This window comes from Pleurodeles waltl, chromosome 10 (genome assembly GCF_031143425.1).
Source record: "Pleurodeles waltl isolate 20211129_DDA chromosome 10, aPleWal1.hap1.20221129, whole genome shotgun sequence".
Lineage (NCBI taxonomy): Eukaryota > Metazoa > Chordata > Amphibia > Caudata > Salamandridae > Pleurodeles > Pleurodeles waltl.
The window spans coordinates 325,617,085-325,637,978 of NC_090449.1; the positions used below are offsets into that span (position 1 = coordinate 325,617,085).

The window sequence follows — 20,894 nt, forward strand, 5'->3', positions numbered from 1 at the left end:
GGTCTTCATCGAACATGACATAAAAAGCCTCTATCCTTTAGACATTTTGGCCCAGATTTACAAGAAAATGACTAAGCGCGACGCTGTGCCAAATTTGCAAGCCCCACGCGCCGTCATTTTCAAAATGCAGGGAAGCGCCGTATTTAGTAGCATACAGCGCACCCCTGTGCTTCCCCCTGCGCCAGCTCTAAATTAGCTGCTGAGCGCCAACGCAGCCGTTCTTGCACCATGGTACAAGGATGACTGCGTTGAGGGGGAAATTGTTTTTGTGCAGGAAGGGACACCTTCCTGCCCAAAAAAAAAATCTTCAATGGTGATTTGCTCTTACTTCTATGTGTGCTGCAGAATGCATCACACATAGAAAGAGCAAAAACAAGGAGAAATGAAAACATTTCTCCTCAGTGTGCCACTCTAACGACACCCCTGGGATGGTGTTGGATTTTGGCGCTGACGCAGATTTACGCCAACTCCTAAATCTGGAGCAGCATCAAAATGCTATGGTGTTGCTGTGGCACACTCCCAACAACACCCATTGCACGCCCCTTCCAGGGAACGCGCTGCGTGCTAAGGGGCCGTATTTACAAGGTGGTGTTAAGCCACAAAAAGTGGCTGAACGCCATCTTGTAAATACCGCGCAGTGCATAGTGCCACCGGGGCGTCACTAAAAGTGATGCTCCGGTGGCGATAGGGCCTTGTAAGTCTGGCACTTTATTTGCTCAAGGTGTGTGTTCTTGGTGAGGGCAGGAAAGCTATTTTCGCTCTCGTACCTTCCTTCCTTGGCTGGTTTGAATGCTGTAGGCTCAGGCTTCATTGCAAAGGTCAAACAGTGAGCAACTGACTGCCGTAAGCTGGCGCAACTCCTCTTGGTGAGCTGTGACAGATGCCCCAGGAGCGTAGTACCTCACGATGGTGAGGGATAGACACAGTCTCTTTTATCTCAGCTTGCCTGTCAGGTGAGGCAGGAAATGCAAATACTGTGAAAAAGCCCAGCGACTCGAACCAGGGACCTTTCGCATGTGAGGTGCGCATGATAACCACTACACTAGACAAACAGACACACTTGCCGGCTTGCTTCATGTGGCTATGCATTGTACTGGAACCACCACACTATGGAAACAGACACACCTGCTTGCTTTATGTGGCTATGCATTGGACTGGGATGCAAGGATGAGGGCCAATGTTCATGACGCTCAAAGCTGAGCCTTCCGGAACACGATCTCTTCCCTTGGAAGAAAGGAACTGGGATCACTTTGATTCCAAGAGGTGATTTCAGAACTGGACCCGAAATTACCATGGAGAAGCACTGTGCATTTAATGTTCCTACGAGCACTGCTGCTCCAGCACAGAAAAGCAGTTGCAAAGAAATCTCGCATACCTTCATGATGCTGAACCGTCTCGACGCCAGTATAAAGCATGTATTGAATTGCAACATGACATCTTACAAGAGTGAAAAGCATAAATACTCCTGTTTAAAACACAGACTGAACCTATAAAGGTAGGGGTTTGTCTGGGATTTGAACCGAGGTCCTCTCACACCCGAAGCAAGAATCATACCCCTATACCAACTAGACTGCCGCTGCATAGTCATTTGAAACATCTTCTGAAGCGTCTTTCCGAAAAGCAGGGCCATTTGGAGGCTCTCTCTCTCTAAGCGTGCCATAGCAATTGATGTTTTCTGTCAAGGATTTTTTGTTTGTCTCTAGCAAGGCAAGAGGTAGTCAAAATGCCCTGTGCCAGTGAGCTGAACTAGGGCACTGATGTGAAAAGCAGACCCTTTCTGGTAGTTGTAACCCGCTGCAAGTCATGGACCCTTGCACCTTAGACTTCCCAACCAGAAGCACTGAAGGGCCTGCTAGCTCTTGAGCCAGAGGAGCATGCCTCTTGGATTCAAGCACACTTGCTCGATCAGCGCTCGATCAGGCTTGATCAGGCGAGATTTATATTAGTGGCTCATAGGCCTGAAACACTCACCTTGGAGACGCAGGGTGGCTGATTTCCCGGAATGGCCCTTGATGGGGAAATCACCTCCTTTCCCCCGCCTCATTTCAGAATTGTGTGCTAGTCGCAAGACAGTGTTCAGGGGTTCATGGGTACTGCCTACTCCCAGCTGCCTCTCTGTCTTCTTCATGTAAATTGCAAGTCACGAGGAGGCACCATTGCCAATATGCTCCGCCCACCTAACCAAGAAGCCTAGTTTGAGCTTGTCTGCCTGTGTTGTTGCAGGGGCAGTGTCTTCTTTGCCCAAAAGGTGGCAGGAGAGCCTCACTTCAAACGATAGAATCAACTGCTTAAGTAGAAACCAGCATGGTAGTTACTGTCTAAAAGTGCAGCTCTAACAGAAGGTGTGCCTGAGACGCCCCTTCCAGTAATACACAGAATTTTGATTGAGGGCCCAGCCGATGGGTTGGTGGATTTCTCCTCACATGCCACAGCAGCTTCCAAAGATAGTGGTGTGAGGAGCTGGCTCTGCAAGCAGAGCAAGATTTAAGGGAAGAAAATACACCTGTCAGAAGTGGGATTTGAACCCACGCCTCCATGAAGAGACCAGAAGGCTCAGCTTCACTGAAGATCAAGCTCTCTTGAGTCTGGCGCCTTAGACCACTCGGCCATCCTGACAGCCAAAACAGTGTGCAGGTCGGACTCTTCAGTCTGCACTTGTTGATTTTGCCGCTTGCAATGTTCCTATCAAAGTCACAGCTTTAAAGGCCCCACAATATAACATGGCCAAGAAAAAAAAAAAAAAACAGAACAAGAAACAATGCACATGCACGACCACCGAGGGATGCAGATAACTTTTTAGCGTCCTGCAATAGTAAAGCACGTTTTACACAGGTCACAAGTTTTTAAAGGTAATTTCTGTCTAAGTGTGCACTGAGAGAGACTGAGGTTTTAGGGAGCAAACACAAAAGCTGCTGCTGCCAAGAGTTTCTGCCCGGTCTCGAACCGGGGACCTTTCGCGTGTGAGGCGAACGTGATAACCACTACACTACAGAAACAAGCTTGCTGGTTTGACTGAAGGAGCACAGTTCCCCTCATATGTTTGCACGATTTCCTCTATACTTTATCAGCAGTTGCTCGGAATGCGAGGGGTAAGTGTGAAAATTGCAGCGGTGTCAGCCAGCATGCATACACTCAGACGTCCTGAAAAATCCCACAGCTGCGGGCAGAGACAGACAAATATCTGATGCCTAAATGCCAGGAAGGAGAGCCTGTGAAATCATCACACAGGGCGCACTGAGAGCAAGCAGGAAGGAAGCCAAGGCATTGTAATCCATTTTTCGCCTGAGGCAAAAAATATGTTTTGCGCAACAATGCTTCGAGTGGAATGAGAAATGTTGAGGGGTTGTGTATTTTGAGCAGGATTTGATTGTTTTCCGCTAAAATGGGCTCGTCCGGGATTTGAACCCGGGACCTCTCGTACCCTAAGCGAGAATCATACCCCTAGACCAACGAGCCAGGGCACAGAAACGCAACGGCTCCGACCCTGCTCGGAGGGTTGGTGACAGAGAGTGGGAGACTACATCCCAAAGCAAGAAACTGCACATGGTGCTCTCTTCTGCAGTACGACTAGAGTCATTTGCATGGTCTTCATCGAACATGACATAAAAAGCCTCTATCCTTTAGACATTTTGGCCCAGATTTACAAGAAAATGACTAAGCGCGACGCTGTGCCAAATTTGCAAGCCCCACGCGCCGTCATTTTCAAAATGCAGGGAAGCGCCGTATTTAGTAGAATACAGCGCACCCCTGTGCTTCCCCCTGCGCCAGCTCTAAATTAGCTGCTGAGCGCCAACGCAGCCGTTCTTGCACCATGGTACAAGGATGACTGCGTTGAGGGGGAAATTGTTTTTGTGCAGGAAGGGACACCTTCCTGCCCAAAAAAAAAATCTTCAATGGTGATTTGCTCTTACTTCTATGTGTGCTGCAGAATGCATCACACATAGAAAGAGCAAAAACAAGGAGAAATGAAAACATTTCTCCTCAGTGTGCCACTCTAACGACACCCCTGGGATGGTGTTGGATTTTGGCGCTGACGCAGATTTACGCCAACTCCTAAATCTGGAGCAGCATCAAAATGCTATGGTGTTGCTGTGGCACACTCCCAACAACACCCATTGCACGCCCCTTCCAGGGAACGCGCTGCGTGCTAAGGGGCCGTATTTACAAGGTGGTGTTAAGCCACAAAAAGTGGCTGAACGCCATCTTGTAAATACCGCGCAGTGCATAGTGCCACCGGGGCGTCACTAAAAGTGATGCTCCGGTGGCGATAGGGCCTTGTAAGTCTGGCACTTTATTTGCTCAAGGTGTGTGTTCTTGGTGAGGGCAGGAAAGCTATTTTCGCTCTCGTACCTTCCTTCCTTGGCTGGTTTGAATGCTGTAGGCTCAGGCTTCATTGCAAAGGTCAAACAGTGAGCAACTGACTGCCGTAAGCTGGCGCAACTCCTCTTGGTGAGCTGTGACAGATGCCCCAGGAGCGTAGTACCTCACGATGGTGAGGGATAGACACAGTCTCTTTTATCTCAGCTTGCCTGTCAGGTGAGGCAGGAAATGCAAATACTGTGAAAAAGCCCAGCGACTCGAACCAGGGACCTTTCGCATGTGAGGTGCGCATGATAACCACTACACTAGACAAACAGACACACTTGCCGGCTTGCTTCATGTGGCTATGCATTGTACTGGAACCACCACACTATGGAAACAGACACACCTGCTTGCTTTATGTGGCTATGCATTGGACTGGGATGCAAGGATGAGGGCCAATGTTCATGACGCTCAAAGCTGAGCCTTCCGGAACACGATCTCTTCCCTTGGAAGAAAGGAACTGGGATCACTTTGATTCCAAGAGGTGATTTCAGAACTGGACCCGAAATTACCATGGAGAAGCACTGTGCATTTAATGTTCCTACGAGCACTGCTGCTCCAGCACAGAAAAGCAGTTGCAAAGAAATCTCGCATACCTTCATGATGCTGAACCATCTCGACGCCAGTATAAAGCATGTATTGAATTGCAACATGACATCTTACAAGAGTGAAAAGCATAAATACTCCTGTTTAAAACACAGACTGAACCTATAAAGGTAGGGGTTTGTCTGGGATTTGAACCGAGGTCCTCTCACACCCGAAGCAAGAATCATACCCCTATACCAACTAGACTGCCGCTGCATAGTCATTTGAAACATCTTCTGAAGCGTCTTTCCGAAAAGCAGGGCCATTTGGAGGCTCTCTCTCTCTAAGCGTGCCATAGCAATTGATGTTTTCTGTCAAGGATTTTTTGTTTGTCTCTAGCAAGGCAAGAGGTAGTCAAAATGCCCTGTGCCAGTGAGCTGAACTAGGGCACTGATGTGAAAAGCAGACCCTTTCTGGTAGTTGTAACCCGCTGCAAGTCATGGACCCTTGCACCTTAGACTTCCCAACCAGAAGCACTGAAGGGCCTGCTAGCTCTTGAGCCAGAGGAGCATGCCTCTTGGATTCAAGCACACTTGCTCGATCAGCGCTCGATCAGGCTTGATCAGGCGAGATTTATATTAGTGGCTCATAGGCCTGAAACACTCACCTGGGAGACGCAGGGTGGCTGATTTCCCGGAATGGCCCTTGATGGGGAAATCACCTCCTTTCCCCCGCCTCATTTCAGAATTGTGTGCTAGTCGCAAGACAGTGTTCAGGGGTTCATGGGTACTGCCTACTCCCAGCTGCCTCTCTGTCTTCTTCATGTAAATTGCAAGTCACGAGGAGGCACCATTGCCAATATGCTCCGCCCACCTAACCAAGAAACCTAGTTTGAGCTTGTCTGCCTGTGTTGTTGCAGGGGCAGTGTCTTCTTTGCCCAAAAGGTGGCAGGAGAGCCTCACTTCAAACGATAGAATCAACTGCTTAAGTAGAAACCAGCATGGTAGTTACTGTCTAAAAGTGCAGCTCTAACAGAAGGTGTGCCTGAGACGCCCCTTCCAGTAATACACAGAATTTTGATTGAGGGCCCAGCCGATGGGTTGGTGGATTTCTCCTCACATGCCACAGCAGCTTCCAAAGATAGTGGTGTGAGGAGCTGGCTCTGCAAGCAGAGCAAGATTTAAGGGAAGAAAATACACCTGTCAGAAGTGGGATTTGAACCCACGCCTCCATGAAGAGACCAGAAGGCTCAGCTTCACTGAAGATCAAGCTCTCTTGAGTCTGGCGCCTTAGACCACTCGGCCATCCTGACAGGCAAAACAGTGTGCAGGTCGGACTCTTCAGTCTGAACTTGTTGATTTTGCCGCTTGCAATGTTCCTATCAAAGTCACAGCTTTAAAGGCCCCACAATATAACATGGCCAAGAAAAAAAAATAAAAAACAGAACAAGAAACAATGCACATGCACGACCACCGAGGGATGCAGATAACTTTTTAGCGTCCTGCAATAGTAAAGCATGTTTTACACAGGTCACAAGTTTTTAAAGGTCATTTCTGTCTAAGTGTGCATTGAGAGAGACTGAGGTTTTAGGGAGCAAACACAAAAGCTGCTGCTGCCAAGTGTTTCTGCCCGGTCTCGAACCGGGGACCTTTCGCGTGTGAGGCGAACGTGATAACCACTACACTACAGAAACAAGCTTGCTGGTTTGACTGAAGGAGCACAGTTCCCCTCATATGTTTGCACGATTTCCTCTATACTTTATCAGCAGTTGCTCGGAATGCGAGGGGTAAGTGTGAAAATTGCAGCGGTGTCAGCCAGCATGCATACACTCAGACGTCCTGAAAAATCCCACAGCTGCGGGCAGAGACAGACAAATATCTGATGCCTAAATGCCAGGAAGGAGAGCCTGTGAAATCATCACACAGGGCGCACTGAGAGCAAGCAGGAAGGAAGCCAAGGCATTGTAATCCATTTTTCGCCTGAGGCAAAAAATATGTTTTGCGCAAGAATGCTTCGAGTGGAATGAGAAATGTTGAGGGGTTGTGTATTTTGAGCAGGATTTGATTGTTTTCCGCTAAAATGGGCTCGTCCGGGATTTGAACCCGGGACCTCTCGCACCCTAAGCGAGAATCATACCCCTAGACCAACGAGCCTGGGCACAGAAATGCAACGGCTCCGACCCTGCTCGGAGGGTTGGTGACAGAGAGTGGGAGACTACATCCCAAAGCAAGAAACTGCACATGGTGCTCTCTTCTGCAGTACGACTAGAGTCATTTGCATGGTCTTCATCGAACATGACATAAAAAGCCTCTATCCTTTAGACATTTTGGCCCAGATTTACAAGAAAATGACTAAGCGCGACGCTGTGCCAAATTTGCAAGCCCCATGCGCCGTCATTTTCAAAATGCAGGGAAGCGCCGTATTTAGTAGAATACAGCGCACCCCTGTGCTTCCCCCTGCGCCAGCTCTAAATTAGCTGCTGAGCGCCAACGCAGCCGTTCTTGCACCATGGTACAAGGATGACTGCGTTGAGGGGGAAATTGTTTTTGTGCAGGAAGGGACACCTTCCTGCCCAAAAAAAAATCTTCAATGGTGATTTGCTCTTACTTCTATGTGTGCTGCAGAATGCGTCACACATAGAAAGAGCAAAAACAAGGAGAAATGAAAACATTTCTCCTCAGTGCGCCACTCTAACGACACCCCTGGGATGGCGTTGGATTTTGGTGCTGACGCAGATTTACGCCAACTCCTAAATCTGGAGCAGCATCAAAATGCTATGGTGTTGCTGTGGCACACTCCCAACAACACCCATTGCACGCCCCTTCCAGGGAACGCGCTGCGTGCTAAGGGGCTGTATTTACAAGGTGGTGTTAAGCCACAAAAAGTGGCTGAACGCCATCTTGTAAATACCGCGCAGTGCATAGTGCCACCGGGGCGTCACTAAAAGTGATGCTCCGTTGGCGATAGGGCCTTGTAAGTCTGGCACTTTATTTGCTCAAGGTGTGTGTTCTTGGTGAGGGCAGGAAAGCTATTTTCGCTCTCGTACCTTCCTTCCTTGGCTGGCTTGAATGCTGTAGGCTCAGGCTTCATTGCAAAGGTCAAACAGTGAGCAACTGACTGCCGTAAGCTGGCGCAACTCCTCTTGGTGAGCTGTGACAGATGCCCCAGGAGCGTAGTACCTCACGATGGTGAGGGATAGACACAGTCTCTTTTATCTCAGCTTGCCTGTCAGGTGAGGCAGGAAATGCAAATACTGTGAAAAAGCCCAGCGACTCGAACCAGCGACCTTTTGCATGTGAGGTGCGCATGATAACCACTACACTAGACAAACAGACACACTTGCTGGCTTGCTTCATGTGGCTATGCATTGTACTGGAACCACCACACTATGGAAACAGACACACCTGCTTGCTTTATGTGGCTATGCATTGGACTGGGATGCAAGGATGAGGGCCAATGTTCATGACGCTCAAAGCTGAGCCTTCCGGAACACGATCTCTTCCCTTGGAAGAAAGGAACTGGGATCACTTTCATTCCAAGAGGTGATTTCAGAACTGGACCCGAAATTACCATGGAGAAGCACTGTGCATTTAATGTTCCTACGAGCACTGCTGCTCCAGCACAGAAAAGCAGTTGCAAAGAAATCTCGCATACCTTCATGATGCTGAACCGTCTCGACGCCAGTATAAAGCATGTATTGCATTGCAACATGACATCTTACAAGAGTGAAAAGCAGAAATACTCCTGTTTAAAACACAGACTGAACCTATAAAGGTAGGGGTTTGTCTGGGATTTGAACCGAGGTCCTCTCACACCCGAAGCGAAAATCATACCCCTATACCAACTAGACTGCCGCTGCATAGTCATTTGAAACATCTTCTGAAGCGTCTTTCGAAAAGCAGGGCCATTTGGAGGCTCTCTCTCTCTAAGCGTGCCATAGCAATTGATGTTTTCTGTCAAGGATTTTTTGTTTGTCTCTAGCAAGGCAAGAGGTAGTCAAAATGCCCTGTGCCAGTGAGCTGAACTAGGGCACTGATGTGAAAAGCAGACCCTTTCTGGTAGTTGTAACCCGCTGCAAGTCATGGACCCTTGCACCTTAGACTTCCCAACCAGAAGCACTGAAGGGCCTGCTAGCTCTTGAGCCAGAGGAGCATGCCTCTTGGATTCAAGCACACTTGCTCGATCAGGGCTCGATCAGGCGAGATTTATATTAGTGGCTCATAGGCCTGAAACACTCACCTGGGAGACGCAGGGTGGCTGATTTCCCGGAATGGCCCTTGATGGGGAAATCACCTCCTTTCCCCCGCCTCATTTCAGAATTGTGTGCTAGTCGCAAGACAGTGTTCAGGGGTTCATGGGTACTGCCTACTCCCAGCTGCCTCTCTGTCTTCTTCATGTAAATTGCAAGTCACGAGGAGGCACCATTGCCAATATGCTCCGCCCACCTAACCAAGAAACCTAGTTTGAGCTTGTCTGCCTGTGTTGTTGCAGGGGCAGTGTCTTCTTTGCCCAAAAGGTGGCAGGAGAGCCTCACTTCAAACGATAGAATCAACTGCTTAAGTAGAAACCAGCATGGTATTTACTGTCATAAAGTGCAGCTCTAACAGAAGGTGTGCCTGAGACGCCCCTTCCAGTAATACACAGAATTTTGATTGAGGGCCCAGCCGATGGGTTGGTGGATTTCTCCTCACATGCCACAGCAGCTTCCAAAGATAGTGGTGTGAGGAGCTGGCTCTGCAAGCAGAGCAAGATTTAAGGGAAGAAAATACACCTGTCAGAAGTGGGATTTGAACCCACGCCTCCATGAAGAGACCAGAAGGCTCAGCTTCACTGAAGATCAAGCTCTCTTGAGTCTGGCACCTTAGACCACTCGGCCATCCTGACAGCCAAAACAATGTGCAGGTCGGACTCTTCAGTCTGCACTTGTTGATTTTGCCGCTTGCAATGTTCCTATCAAAGTCACAGCTTTAAAGGCCCCACAATATAACATGGCCAAGAAAAAAAAAAAAACAGAACAAGAAACAATGCACATGCACGACCACCGAGGGATGCAGATAACTTTTTAGCGTCCTGCAATAGTAAAGCACGTTTTACACAGGTCACAAGTTTTTAAAGGTCATTTCTGTCTAAGTGTGCATTGAGAGAGACTGAGGTTTTAGGGAGCAAACACAAAAGCTGCTGCTGCCAAGTGTTTCTGCCCGGTCTCGAACCGGGGACCTTTCGCGTGTGAGGCGAACGTGATAACCACTACACTACAGAAACAAGCTTGCTGGCTTGACTAAAGGAGCACAGTTCCCCTCATATGTTTGCACGATTTCCTCTATACTTTATCAGCAGTTGCTCGGAATGCGAGGGGTAAGTGTGAAAATTGCAGCGGTGTCAGCCAGCATGCATACACTCAGACGTCCTGAAAAATCCCACAGCTGCGGGCAGAGACAGACAAATATCTGATGCCTAAATGCCAGGAAGGAGAGCCTGTGAAATCATCACACAGGGCGCACTGAGAGCAAGCAGGAAGGAAGCCAAGGCATTGTAATCCATTTTTCGCCTGAGGCAAAAAATATGTTTTGCGCAACAATGCTTCGAGTGGAATGAGAAATGTTGAGGGGTTGTGTATTTTGAGCAGGATTTGATTGTTTTCCGCTAAAATGGGCTCGTCCGGGATTTGAACCTGGGACCTCTCGCACCCTAAGCGAGAATCATACCCCTAGACCAACGAGCCTGGGCACAGAAATGCAACGGCTCCGACCCTGCTCGGAGGGTTGGTGACAGAGAGTGGGAGACTACATCCCAAAGCAAGAAACTGCACATGGTGCTCTCTTCTGCAGTACGACTAGAGTCATTTGCATGGTCTTCATCGAACATGACATAAAAAGCCTCTATCCTTTAGACATTTTGGCCCAGATTTACAAGAAAATGACTAAGCGCGACGCTGTGCCAAATTTGCAAGCCCCACGCGCTGTCATTTTCAAAATGCAGGGAAGCGCCGTATTTAGTAGAATACAGCGCACCCCTGTGCTTCCCCCTGCGCCAGCTCTAAATTAGCTGCTGAGCGCCAACGCAGCCGTTCTTGCACCATGGTACAAGGATGACTGCGTCGAGGGGGAAATTGTTTTTGTGCAGGAAGGGACACCTTCCTGCCCCCCAAAAAAATCTTCAATGGTGATTTGCTCTTACTTCTATGTGTGCTGCAGAATGCATCACACATAGAAAGAGCAAAAACAAGGAGAAATGAAAACATTTCTCCTCAGTGCGCCACTCTAACGACACCCCTGGGATGGCTTTGGATTTTGGTGCTGACGCAGATTTACGCCAACTCCTAAATCTGGAGCAGCATCAAAATGCTATGGTGTTGCTGTGGCACACTCCCAACAACACCCATTGCACGCCCCTTCCAGGGAACGCGCTGCGTGCTAAGGGGCCGTATTTACAAGGTGGTGTTAAGCCACAAAAAGTGGCTGAACGCCATCTTGTAAATACCGCGCAGTGCATAGTGCCACCGGGGCGTCACTAAAAGTGATGCTCCGGTGGCGATAGGGCCTTGTAAGTCTGGCACTTTATTTGCTCAAGGTGTGTGTTCTTGGTGAGGGCAGGAAAGCTATTTTCGCTCTCGTACCTTCCTTCCTTGGCTGGTTTGAATGCTGTAGGCTCAGGCTTCATTGCAAAGGTCAAACAGTGAGCAACTGACTGCCGTAAGCTGGCGCAACTCCTCTTGGTGAGCTGTGACAGATGCCCCAGGAGCGTAGTACCTCACGATGGTGAGGGATAGACACAGTCTCTTTTATCTCAGCTTGCCTGTCAGGTGAGGCAGGAAATGCAAATACTGTGAAAAAGCCCAGCGACTCGAACCAGGGACCTTTCGCATGTGAGGTGCGCATGATAACCACTACACTAGACAAACAGACACACTTGCTGGCTTGCTTCATGTGGCTATGCATTGTACTGGAACCACCACACTATGGAAACAGACACACCTGCTTGCTTTATGTGGCTATGCATTGGACTGGGATGCAAGGATGAGGGCCAATGTTCATGACGCTCAAAGCTGAGCCTTCCGGAACACGATCTCTTCCCTTGGAAGAAAGGAACTGGGATCACTTTCATTCCAAGAGGTGATTTCAGAACTGGACCCGAAATTACCATGGAGAAGCACTGTGCATTTAATGTTCCTACGAGCACTGCTGCTCCAGCACAGAAAAGCAGTTGCAAAGAAATCTCGCATACCTTCATGATGCTGAACCGTCTCGACGCCAGTATAAAGCATGTATTGAATTGCAACATGACATCTTACAAGAGTGAAAAGCATAAATACTCCTGTTTAAAACACAGACTAAACCTATAAAGGTAGGGGTTTGTCTGGGATTTGAACCGAGGTCCTCTCACACCCGAAGCGAGAATCATACCCTTATACCAACTAGACTGCCGCTGCATAGTCATTTGAAACATCTTCTGAAGCGTCTTTCCGAAAAGCAGGGCCATTTGGAGGCTGTCTCTCTCTAAGCGTGCCATAGCAATTGATGTTTTCTGTCAAGGATTTTTTGTTTGTCTCTAGCAGGGCAAGAGGTAGTCAAAATGCCCTGTGCCAGTGAGCTGAACTAGGGCACTGATGTGAAAAGCAGACCCTTTCTGGTAGTTGTAACCCGCTGCAAGTCATGGACCCTTGCACCTTAGACTTCCCAACCAGAAGCACTGAAGGACCTGCTAGCTCTTGAGCCAGAGGAGCATGCCTCTTGGATTCAAGCACACTTGCTTGATCAGCGCTCGATCAGGCAAGATTTATATTAGTGGCTCATAGGCCTGAAACACTCACCTGGGAGACGCAGGGTGGCTGATTTCCCGGAATGGCCCTTGATGGGGAAATCACCTCCTTTCCCCCGCCTCATTTCAGAATTGTGTGCTAGTCGCAAGACAGTGTTCAGGGGTTCATGGGTACTGCCTACTCCCAGCTGCCTCTCTGTCTTCTTCATGTAAATTGCAAGTCACGAGGAGGCACCATTGCCAATATGCTCCGCCCACCTAACCAAGAAACCTAGTTTGAGCTTGTCTGCCTGTGTTGTTGCAGGGGCAGTGTCTTCTTTGCCCAAAAGGTGGCAGGAGAGCCTCACTTCAAACGATAGAATCAACTGCTTAAGTAGAAACCAGCATGGTAGTTACTCTCTAAAAGTGCAGCTCTAACAGAAGGTGTGCCTGAGACGCCCCTTCCAGTAATACACAGAATTTTGATTGAGGGCCCAGCCGATGGGTTGGTGGATTTCTCCTCACATGCCACAGCAGCTTCCAAAGATAGTGGTGTGAGGAGCTGGCTCTGCAAGCAGAGCAAGATTTAAGGGAAGAAAATACACCTGTCAGAAGTGGGATTTGAACCCACGCCTCCATGAAGAGACCAGAAGGCTCAGCTTCACTGAAGATCAAGCTCTCTTGAGTCTGGCGCCTTAGACCACTCGGCCATCCTGACAGCCAAAACAGTGTGCAGGTCGGACTCTTCAGTCTGCACTTGTTGATTTTGCCGCTTGCAATGTTCCTATCAAAGTCACAGCTTTAAAGGCCCCACAATATAACATGGCCAAGAAAAAAAAAAAAAACAGAACAAGAAACAATGCACATGCACGACCACCGAGGGATGCAGATAACTTTTTAGCGTCCTGCAATAGTAAAGCACGTTTTACACAGGTCACAAGTTTTTAAAGGTCATTTCTGTCTAAGTGTGCATTGAGAGAGACTGAGGTTTTAGGGAGCAAACACAAAAGCTGCTGCTGCCAATTGTTTCTGCCCGGTCTCGAACCGGGGACCTTTCGCGTGTGAGGCGAACGTGATAACCACTACACTACAGAAACAAGCTTGCTGGCTTGACTAAAGGAGCACAGTTCCCCTCATATGTTTGCACGATTTCCTCTATACTTTATCAGCAGTTGCTCGGAATGCGAGGGGTAAGTGTGAAAATTGCAGCGGTGTCAGCCAGCATGCATACACTCAGACGTCCTGAAAAATCCCACAGCTGCGGGCAGAGACAGACAAATATCTGATGCCTAAATGCCAGGAAGGAGAGCCTGTGAAATCATCACACAGGGCGCACTGAGAGCAAGCAGGAAGGAAGCCAAGGCATTGTAATCCATTTTTCGCCTGAGGCAAAAAATATGTTTTGCGCAACAATGCTTCGAGTGGAATGAGAAATGTTGAGGGGTTGTGTATTTTGAGCAGGATTTGATTGTTTTCCGCTAAAATGGGCTCGTCCGGGATTTGAACCCGGGACCTCTCGCACCCTAAGCGAGAATCATACCCCTAGACCAACAAGCCTGGGCACAGAAATGCAACGGCTCCGACCCTGCTCGGAGGGTTGGTGACAGAGAGTGGGAGACTACATCCCAAAGCAAGAAACTGCACATGGTGCTCTCTTCTGCAGTACGACTAGAGTCATTTGCATGGTCTTCATCGAACATGACATAAAAAGCCTCTATCCTTTAGACATTTTGGCCCAGATTTACAAGAAAATGACTAAGCGTGACGCTGTGCCAAATTTGCAAGCCCCATGCGCCGTCATTTTCAAAATGCAGGGAAGCGTCGTATTTAGTAGAATACAGCGCACCCCTGTGCTTCCCCCTGCGCCAGCTCTAAATTAGCTGCTGAGCGCCAACGCAGCCGTTCTTGCACCATGGTACAAGGATGACTGTGTTGAGGGGGAAATTGTTTTTGTGCAGGAAGGGACACCTTCCTGCCCCAAAAAAAAATCTTCAATGGTGATTTGCTCTTACTTCTATGTGTGCTGCAGAATGCATCACACATAGAAAGAGCAAAAACAAGGAGAAATGAAAACATTTCTCCTCAGTGCGCCACTCTAACGACACCCCTGGGATGGCGTTGGATTTTGGTGCTGACGCAGATTTACGCCAACTCCTAAATCTGGAGCAGCATCAAAATGCTATGGTGTTGCTGTGGCACACTCCCAACAACACCCATTGCACGCCCCTTCCAGGGAACGCGCTGCGTGCTAAGGGGCCGTATTTACAAGGTGGTGTTAAGCCACAAAAAGTGGCTGAACGCCATCTTGTAAATACCGCGCAGTGCATAGTGCCACCGGGGCGTCACTAAAAGTGATGCTCCGGTGGCGATAGGGCCTTGTAAGTCTGGCACTTTATTTGCTCAAGGTGTGTGTTCTTGGTGAGGGCAGGAAAGCTATTTTCGCTCTCGTACCTTCCTTCCTTGGCTGGCTTGAATGCTGTAGGCTCAGGCTTCATTGCAAAGGTCAAACAGTGAGCAACTGACTGCCGTAAGCTGGCGCAACTCCTCTTGGTGAGCTGTGACAGATGCCCCAGGAGCGTAGTACCTCACGATGGTGAGGGATAGACACAGTCTCTTTTATCTCAGCTTGCCTGTCAGGTGAGGCAGGAAATGCAAATACTGTGAAAAAGCCCAGCGACTCGAACCAGGGACCTTTCGCATGTGAGGTGCGCATGATAACCACTACACTAGACAAACAGACACACTTGCCGGCTTGCTTCATGTGGCTATGCATTGTACTGGAACCACCACACTATGGAAACAGACACACCTGCTTGCTTTATGTGGCTATGCATTGGACTGGGATGCAAGGATGAGGGCCAATGTTCATGACGCTCAAAGCTGAGCATTCCGGAACACGATCTCTTCCCTTGGAAGAAAGGAACTGGGATCACTTTCATTCCAAGAGGTGATTTCAGAACTGGACCCGAAATTACCATGGAGAAGCACTGTGCATTTAATGTTCCTACGAGCACTGCTGCTCCAGCACAGAAAAGCAGTTACAAAGAAATGTCGCATACCTTCATGATGCTGAACCGTCTCGACGCCAGTATAAAGCATGTATTGCATTGCAACATGACATCTTACAAGAGTGAAAAGCATAAATACTCCTGTTTAAAACACAGACTGAACCTATAAAGGTAGGGGTTTGTCTGGGATTTGAACCGAGGTCCTCTCACACCCGAAGCGAGAATCATACCCCTATACCAACTAGACTGCCGCTGCATAGTCATTTGAAACATCTTCTGAAGCGTCTTTCCGAAAAGCAGGGCCATTTGGAGGCTCTCTCTCTCTAAGCGTGCCATAGCAATTGATGTTTTCTGTCAAGGATTTTTTGTTTGTCTCTAGCAAGGCAAGAGGTAGTCAAAATGCCCTGTGCCAGTGAGCTGAACTAGGGCACTGATGTGAAAAGCAGACCCTTTCTGGTAGTTGTAACCCGCTGCAAGTCATGGACCCTTGCACCTTAGACTTCCCAACCAGAAGCACTGAAGGGCCTGCTAGCTCTTGAGCCAGAGGAGCATGCCTCTTGGATTCAAGCAGACTTGCTCGATCAGCGCTCGATCAGGCTTGATCAGGCGAGATTTATATTAGTGGCTCATAGGCCTGAAACACTCACCTGGGAGACGCAGGGTGGCTGATTTCCCGGAATGGCCCTTGATGGGGAAATCACCTCCTTTCCCCCGCCTCATTTCAGAATTGTGTGCTAGTCGCAAGACAGTGTTCAGGGGTTCATGGGTACTGCCTACTCCCAGCTGCCTCTCTGTCTTCTTCATGTAAATTGCAAGTCACGAGGAGGCACCATTGCCAATATGCTCCGCCCACCTAACCAAGAAACCTAGTTTGAGCTTGTCTGCCTGTGTTGTTGCAGGGGCAGTGTCTTCTTTGCCCAAAAGGTGGCAGGAGAGCCTCACTTCAAACGATAGAATCAACTGCTTAAGTAGAAACCAGCATGGTAGTTACTCTCTAAAAGTGCAGCTCTAACAGAAGGTGTGCCTGAGACGCCCCTTCCAGTAATACACAGAATTTTGATTGAGGGCCCAGCCGATGGGTTGGTGGATTTCTCCTCACATGCCACAGCAGCTTCCAAAGATAGTGGTGTGAGGAGCTGGCTCTGCAAGCAGAGCAAGATTTAAGGGAAGAAAATACACCTGTCAGAAGTGGGATTTGAACCCACGCCTCCATGAAGAGACCAGAAGGCTCAGCTTCACTGAAGATCAAGCTCCCTTGAGTCTGGCGCCTTAGACCACTCGGCCATCCTGACAGCCAAAACAGTGTGCAGGTCGGACTCTTCAGTCTGCACTTGTTGATTTTGCCGCTTGCAATGTTCCTATCAAAGTCACAGCTTTAAAGGCCCCACAATATAACATGGCCAAGAAAAAAAAAAAAAAACAGAACAAGAAACAATGCACATGCACGACCACCGAGGGATGCAGATAACTTTTTAGCGTCCTGCAATAGTAAAGCACGTTTTACACAGGTCACAAGTTTTTAAAGGTCATTTCTGTCTAAGTGTGCATTGAGAGAGACTGAGGTTTTAGGGAGCAAACACAAAAGCTGCTGCTGCTGCCAAGTGTTTCTGCCCGGTCTCGAACCGGGGACCTTTCGCGTGTGAGACAAACGTGATAACCACTACACTAAAGAAACAAGCTTGCTGGTTTGACTGAAGGAGCACAGTTCCCCTCATATGTTTGCACGATTTCCTCTATACTTTATCAGCAGTTGCTCGGAATGCGAGGGGTAAGTGTGAAAATTGCAGCGGTGTCAGCCAGCATGCATACACTCAGACGTCCTGAAAAATCCCACAGCTGCGGGCAGAGACAGACAAATATCTGATGCCTAAATGCCAGGAAGGAGAGCCTGTGAAATCATCACACAGGGCGCACTGAGAGCAAGCAGGAAGGAAGCCAAGGCATTGTAATCCATTTTTCGCCTGAGGCAAAAAATATGTTTTGCGCAACAATGCTTCGAGTGGAATGAGAAATGTTGAGGGGTTGTGTATTTTGAGCAGGATTTGATTGTTTTCCGCTAAAATGGGCTCGTCCGGGATTTGAACCCGGGACCTGAACCCGGGACTTCTCGCACCCTAAGCGAGAATCATACCCCTAGACCAACAAGCCTGGGCACAGAAACGCAACGGCTCCGACCCTGCTCGGAGGGTTGGTGACAGAGAGTGGGAGACTACATCCCAAAGCAAGAAACTGCACATGGTGCTCTCTTCTGCAGTACGACTAGAGTCATTTGCATGGTCTTCATCGAACATGACATAAAAAGCCTCTATCCTTTAGACATTTTGGCCCAGATTTACAAGAAAATGACTAAGCGCGACGCTGTGCCAAATTTGCAAGCCCCACGCGCCGTCATTTTCAAAATGCAGGGAAGCGACGTATTTAGTAAAATACAGCGCACCCCTGTGCTTCCCCCTGCGCCAGATCTAAATTAGCTGCTGAGCGCCAACGCAGCCGTTCTTGCACCATGGTACAAGGATGACTGCGTTGAGGGGGAAATTGTTTTTGTGCAGGAAGGGACACCTTCCTGCCCAAAAAAAAAATCTTCAATGGTGATTTGCTCTTACTTCTATGTGTGCTGCAGAATGCATCACACATAGAAAGAGCAAAAACAAGGAGAAATGAAAACATTTCTCCTCAGTGTGCCACTCTAACGACACCCCTGGGATGGCGTTGGATTTTGGCGCTGACGCAGATTTACACCAACTCCTAAATCTGGAGCAGCATCAAAATGCTATGGTGTTGCTGTGGCACACTCCCAACAACACCCATTGCACGCCCCTTCCAGGGAACGCGCTGCGTGCTAAGGGGCCGTATTTACAAGGTGGTGTTAAGCCACAAAAAGTGGCTGAACGCCATCTTGTAAATACCGCGCAGTGCATAGTGCCACCGGGGCGTCACTAAAAGTGATGCTCCGGTGGCGATAGGGCCTTGTAAGTCTGGCACTTTATTTGCTCAAGGTGTGTGTTCTTGGTGAGGGCAGGAAAGCTATTTTCGCTCTCGTACCTTCCTTCCTTGGCTGGTTTGAATGCTGTAGGCTCAGGCTTCATTGCAAAGGTCAAACAGTGAGCAACTGACTGCCGTAAGCTGGCGCAACTCCTCTTGGTGAGCTGTGACAGATGCCCCAGGAGCGTAGTACCTCACGATGGTGAGGGATAGACACAGTCTCTTTTATCTCAGCTTGCCTGTCAGGTGAGGCAGGAAATGCAAATACTGTGAAAAAACCCAGCGACTCGAACCAGGGACCTTTCGCATGTGAGGTGCGCATGATAACCACTACACTAGACAAACAGACACACTTGCCGGCTTGCTTCATGTGGCTATGCATTGTACTGGAACCACCACACTATGGAAACAGACACACCTGCTTGCTTTATGTGGCTATGCATTGGACTGGGATGCAAGGATGAGGGCCAATGTTCATGACGCTCAAAGCTGAGCCTTCCGGAACACGATCTCTTCCCTTGGAAGAAAGGAACTGGGATCACTTTCATTCCAAGAGGTGATTTCAGAACTGGACCCGAAATTACCATGGAGAAGCACTGTGCATTTAATGTTCCTACGAGCACTGCTGCTCCAGCACAGAAAAGCAGTTGCAAAGAAATGTCGCATACCTTCATGATGCTGAACCGTCTCGACGCCAGTATAAAGCATGTATTGCATTGCAACATGACATCTTACAAGAGTGAAAAGCAGAAATACTCCTGTTTAAAACACAGACTGTACCTATAAAGGTAGGGGTTTGTCTGGGATTTGAACCGAGGTCCTCTCACACCCGAAGCGAGAATCATACCCCTATACCAACTAGACTGCCGCTGCATAGTCATTTGAAACATCTTCTGAAGCGTCTTTCCGAAAAGCAGGGCCATTTGGAGGCTCTTTCTCTCTAAGCGTGCCATAGCAATTGATGTTTTCTGTCAAGAATTTTTTGTTTGTCTCTAGCAAGGCAAGAGGTAGTCAAAATGCCCTGTGCCAGTGAGCTGAACTAGGGCACTGATGTGAAAAGCAGACCCTTTCTGGTAGTTGTAACCCACTGCAAGTCATGGACCCTTGCACCTTAGACTTCCCAACCAGAAGCACTGAAGGGCCTGCTAGCTCTTGAGCCAGAGGAGCATGCCTCTTGGATTCAAGCACACTTGCTCGATCAGCGCTCGATCAGGCGAGATTTATATTAGTGGCTCATAGGCCTGAAACACTCACCTGGGAGACGCAGGGTGGCTGATTTCCCGGAATGGCCCTTGATGGGGAAATCACCTCCTTTCCCCCGCCTCATTTCAGAATTGTGTGCTAGTCGCAAGACAGTGTTCAGGGGTTCATGGGTACTGCCTACTCCCAGCTGCCTCTCTGTCTTCTTCATGTAAATTGCAAGTCACGTGGAGGCACCATTGCCAATATGCTCCGCCCACCTAACCAAGAAACCTAGTTTGAGCTTGTCTGCCTGTGTTGTTGCAGGGGCAGTGTCTTCTTTGCCCAAAAGGTGGCAGGAGAGCCTCACTTCAAACGATAGAATCAACTGCTTAAGTAGAAACCAGCATGGTAGTTACTGTCATAAAGTGCAGCTCTAACAGAAGGTGTGCCTGAGACGCCCCTTCCAGTAATACACAGAATTTTGATTGAGGGCCCAGCCGATGGGTTGGTGGATTTCTCCTCACATGCCACAGCAGCTTCCAAAGATAGTGGTGTGAGGAGCTGGCTCTGCAAGCAGAGCAAGATTTAAGGGAAGAAAATACACCTGTCAGAAGTGGGATTTGAACCCACGCCTCCATGAAGAGACCAGAAGGCTCAGCTTCACTGAAGATCAAGCTCTCTTGTGTCTGGCGCCTTAGACCACTCGGCCATCCTGACAGCCAAAACAGTGTGCAGGTCGGACTCTTCAGTCTGCACTTGTTGATTTTGCCGCTTGCAATGTTCCTATCAAAGTCACAGCTTTAAAGGCCCCACAATATAACATGGCCAAGAAAAAAAAAAAAAAACAGAACAAGAAACAATGCACATGCACGACCACCGAGGGATGCAGATAACTTTTTAGCGTCCTGCAATAGTAAAGCACGTTTTACACAGGTCACAAGTTTTTAAAGGTCATTTCTGTCTAAGTGTGCATTGAGAGAGACTGAGGTTTTAGGGAGCAAACACAAAAGCTGCTGCTGCCAAGTGTTTCTGCCCGGTCTCGAACCAGGGACCTTTCGCGTGTGAGGCGAACGTGATAACCACTACACTACAGAAACA

At 48.7% G+C, this 20,894-nt stretch overlaps 13 non-coding genes across 13 annotated transcripts; all 13 read right to left on the reverse strand.

Moving 5' to 3' along the window:
- Positions 1-2,504: 2,504 nt before the first annotated feature.
- On the reverse strand, positions 2,505-2,616 carry TRNAL-CAA (transfer RNA leucine (anticodon CAA)). Its single transcript has 2 exons — positions 2,579-2,616; positions 2,505-2,550 (listed from the first exon to the last, which is right to left on the reverse strand). It is a non-coding gene; the product is annotated as a tRNA-Leu (tRNA).
- A 307-nt stretch (positions 2,617-2,923) lies between these two features.
- On the reverse strand, positions 2,924-2,996 carry TRNAV-CAC (transfer RNA valine (anticodon CAC)). Its single transcript has one exon. It is a non-coding gene; the product is annotated as a tRNA-Val (tRNA).
- A 388-nt stretch (positions 2,997-3,384) lies between these two features.
- TRNAP-AGG (transfer RNA proline (anticodon AGG)) lies at positions 3,385-3,456 on the reverse strand. Its single transcript has one exon. It is a non-coding gene; the product is annotated as a tRNA-Pro (tRNA).
- A 2,631-nt stretch (positions 3,457-6,087) lies between these two features.
- TRNAL-CAA (transfer RNA leucine (anticodon CAA)) lies at positions 6,088-6,199 on the reverse strand. Its single transcript has 2 exons — positions 6,162-6,199; positions 6,088-6,133 (listed from the first exon to the last, which is right to left on the reverse strand). It is a non-coding gene; the product is annotated as a tRNA-Leu (tRNA).
- Positions 6,200-6,507: 308 nt separating this feature from the next.
- TRNAV-CAC (transfer RNA valine (anticodon CAC)) lies at positions 6,508-6,580 on the reverse strand. Its single transcript has one exon. It is a non-coding gene; the product is annotated as a tRNA-Val (tRNA).
- Positions 6,581-6,968: 388 nt separating this feature from the next.
- Positions 6,969-7,040, reverse strand: TRNAP-AGG (transfer RNA proline (anticodon AGG)). Its single transcript has one exon. It is a non-coding gene; the product is annotated as a tRNA-Pro (tRNA).
- A 3,036-nt stretch (positions 7,041-10,076) lies between these two features.
- On the reverse strand, positions 10,077-10,149 carry TRNAV-CAC (transfer RNA valine (anticodon CAC)). Its single transcript has one exon. It is a non-coding gene; the product is annotated as a tRNA-Val (tRNA).
- A 388-nt stretch (positions 10,150-10,537) lies between these two features.
- TRNAP-AGG (transfer RNA proline (anticodon AGG)) lies at positions 10,538-10,609 on the reverse strand. The gene has a single exon. It is a non-coding gene; the product is annotated as a tRNA-Pro (tRNA).
- Positions 10,610-13,230: 2,621 nt separating this feature from the next.
- TRNAL-CAA (transfer RNA leucine (anticodon CAA)) lies at positions 13,231-13,342 on the reverse strand. The gene is made up of 2 exons: positions 13,305-13,342; positions 13,231-13,276 (listed from the first exon to the last, which is right to left on the reverse strand). It is a non-coding gene; the product is annotated as a tRNA-Leu (tRNA).
- Positions 13,343-13,648: 306 nt separating this feature from the next.
- On the reverse strand, positions 13,649-13,721 carry TRNAV-CAC (transfer RNA valine (anticodon CAC)). Its single transcript has one exon. It is a non-coding gene; the product is annotated as a tRNA-Val (tRNA).
- A 388-nt stretch (positions 13,722-14,109) lies between these two features.
- On the reverse strand, positions 14,110-14,181 carry TRNAP-AGG (transfer RNA proline (anticodon AGG)). The gene has a single exon. It is a non-coding gene; the product is annotated as a tRNA-Pro (tRNA).
- A 2,631-nt stretch (positions 14,182-16,812) lies between these two features.
- TRNAL-CAA (transfer RNA leucine (anticodon CAA)) lies at positions 16,813-16,924 on the reverse strand. Its single transcript has 2 exons — positions 16,887-16,924; positions 16,813-16,858 (listed from the first exon to the last, which is right to left on the reverse strand). It is a non-coding gene; the product is annotated as a tRNA-Leu (tRNA).
- Positions 16,925-20,820: 3,896 nt separating this feature from the next.
- On the reverse strand, positions 20,821-20,893 carry TRNAV-CAC (transfer RNA valine (anticodon CAC)). Its single transcript has one exon. It is a non-coding gene; the product is annotated as a tRNA-Val (tRNA).
- Between the last annotated feature and the right edge of the window lies 1 nt (position 20,894).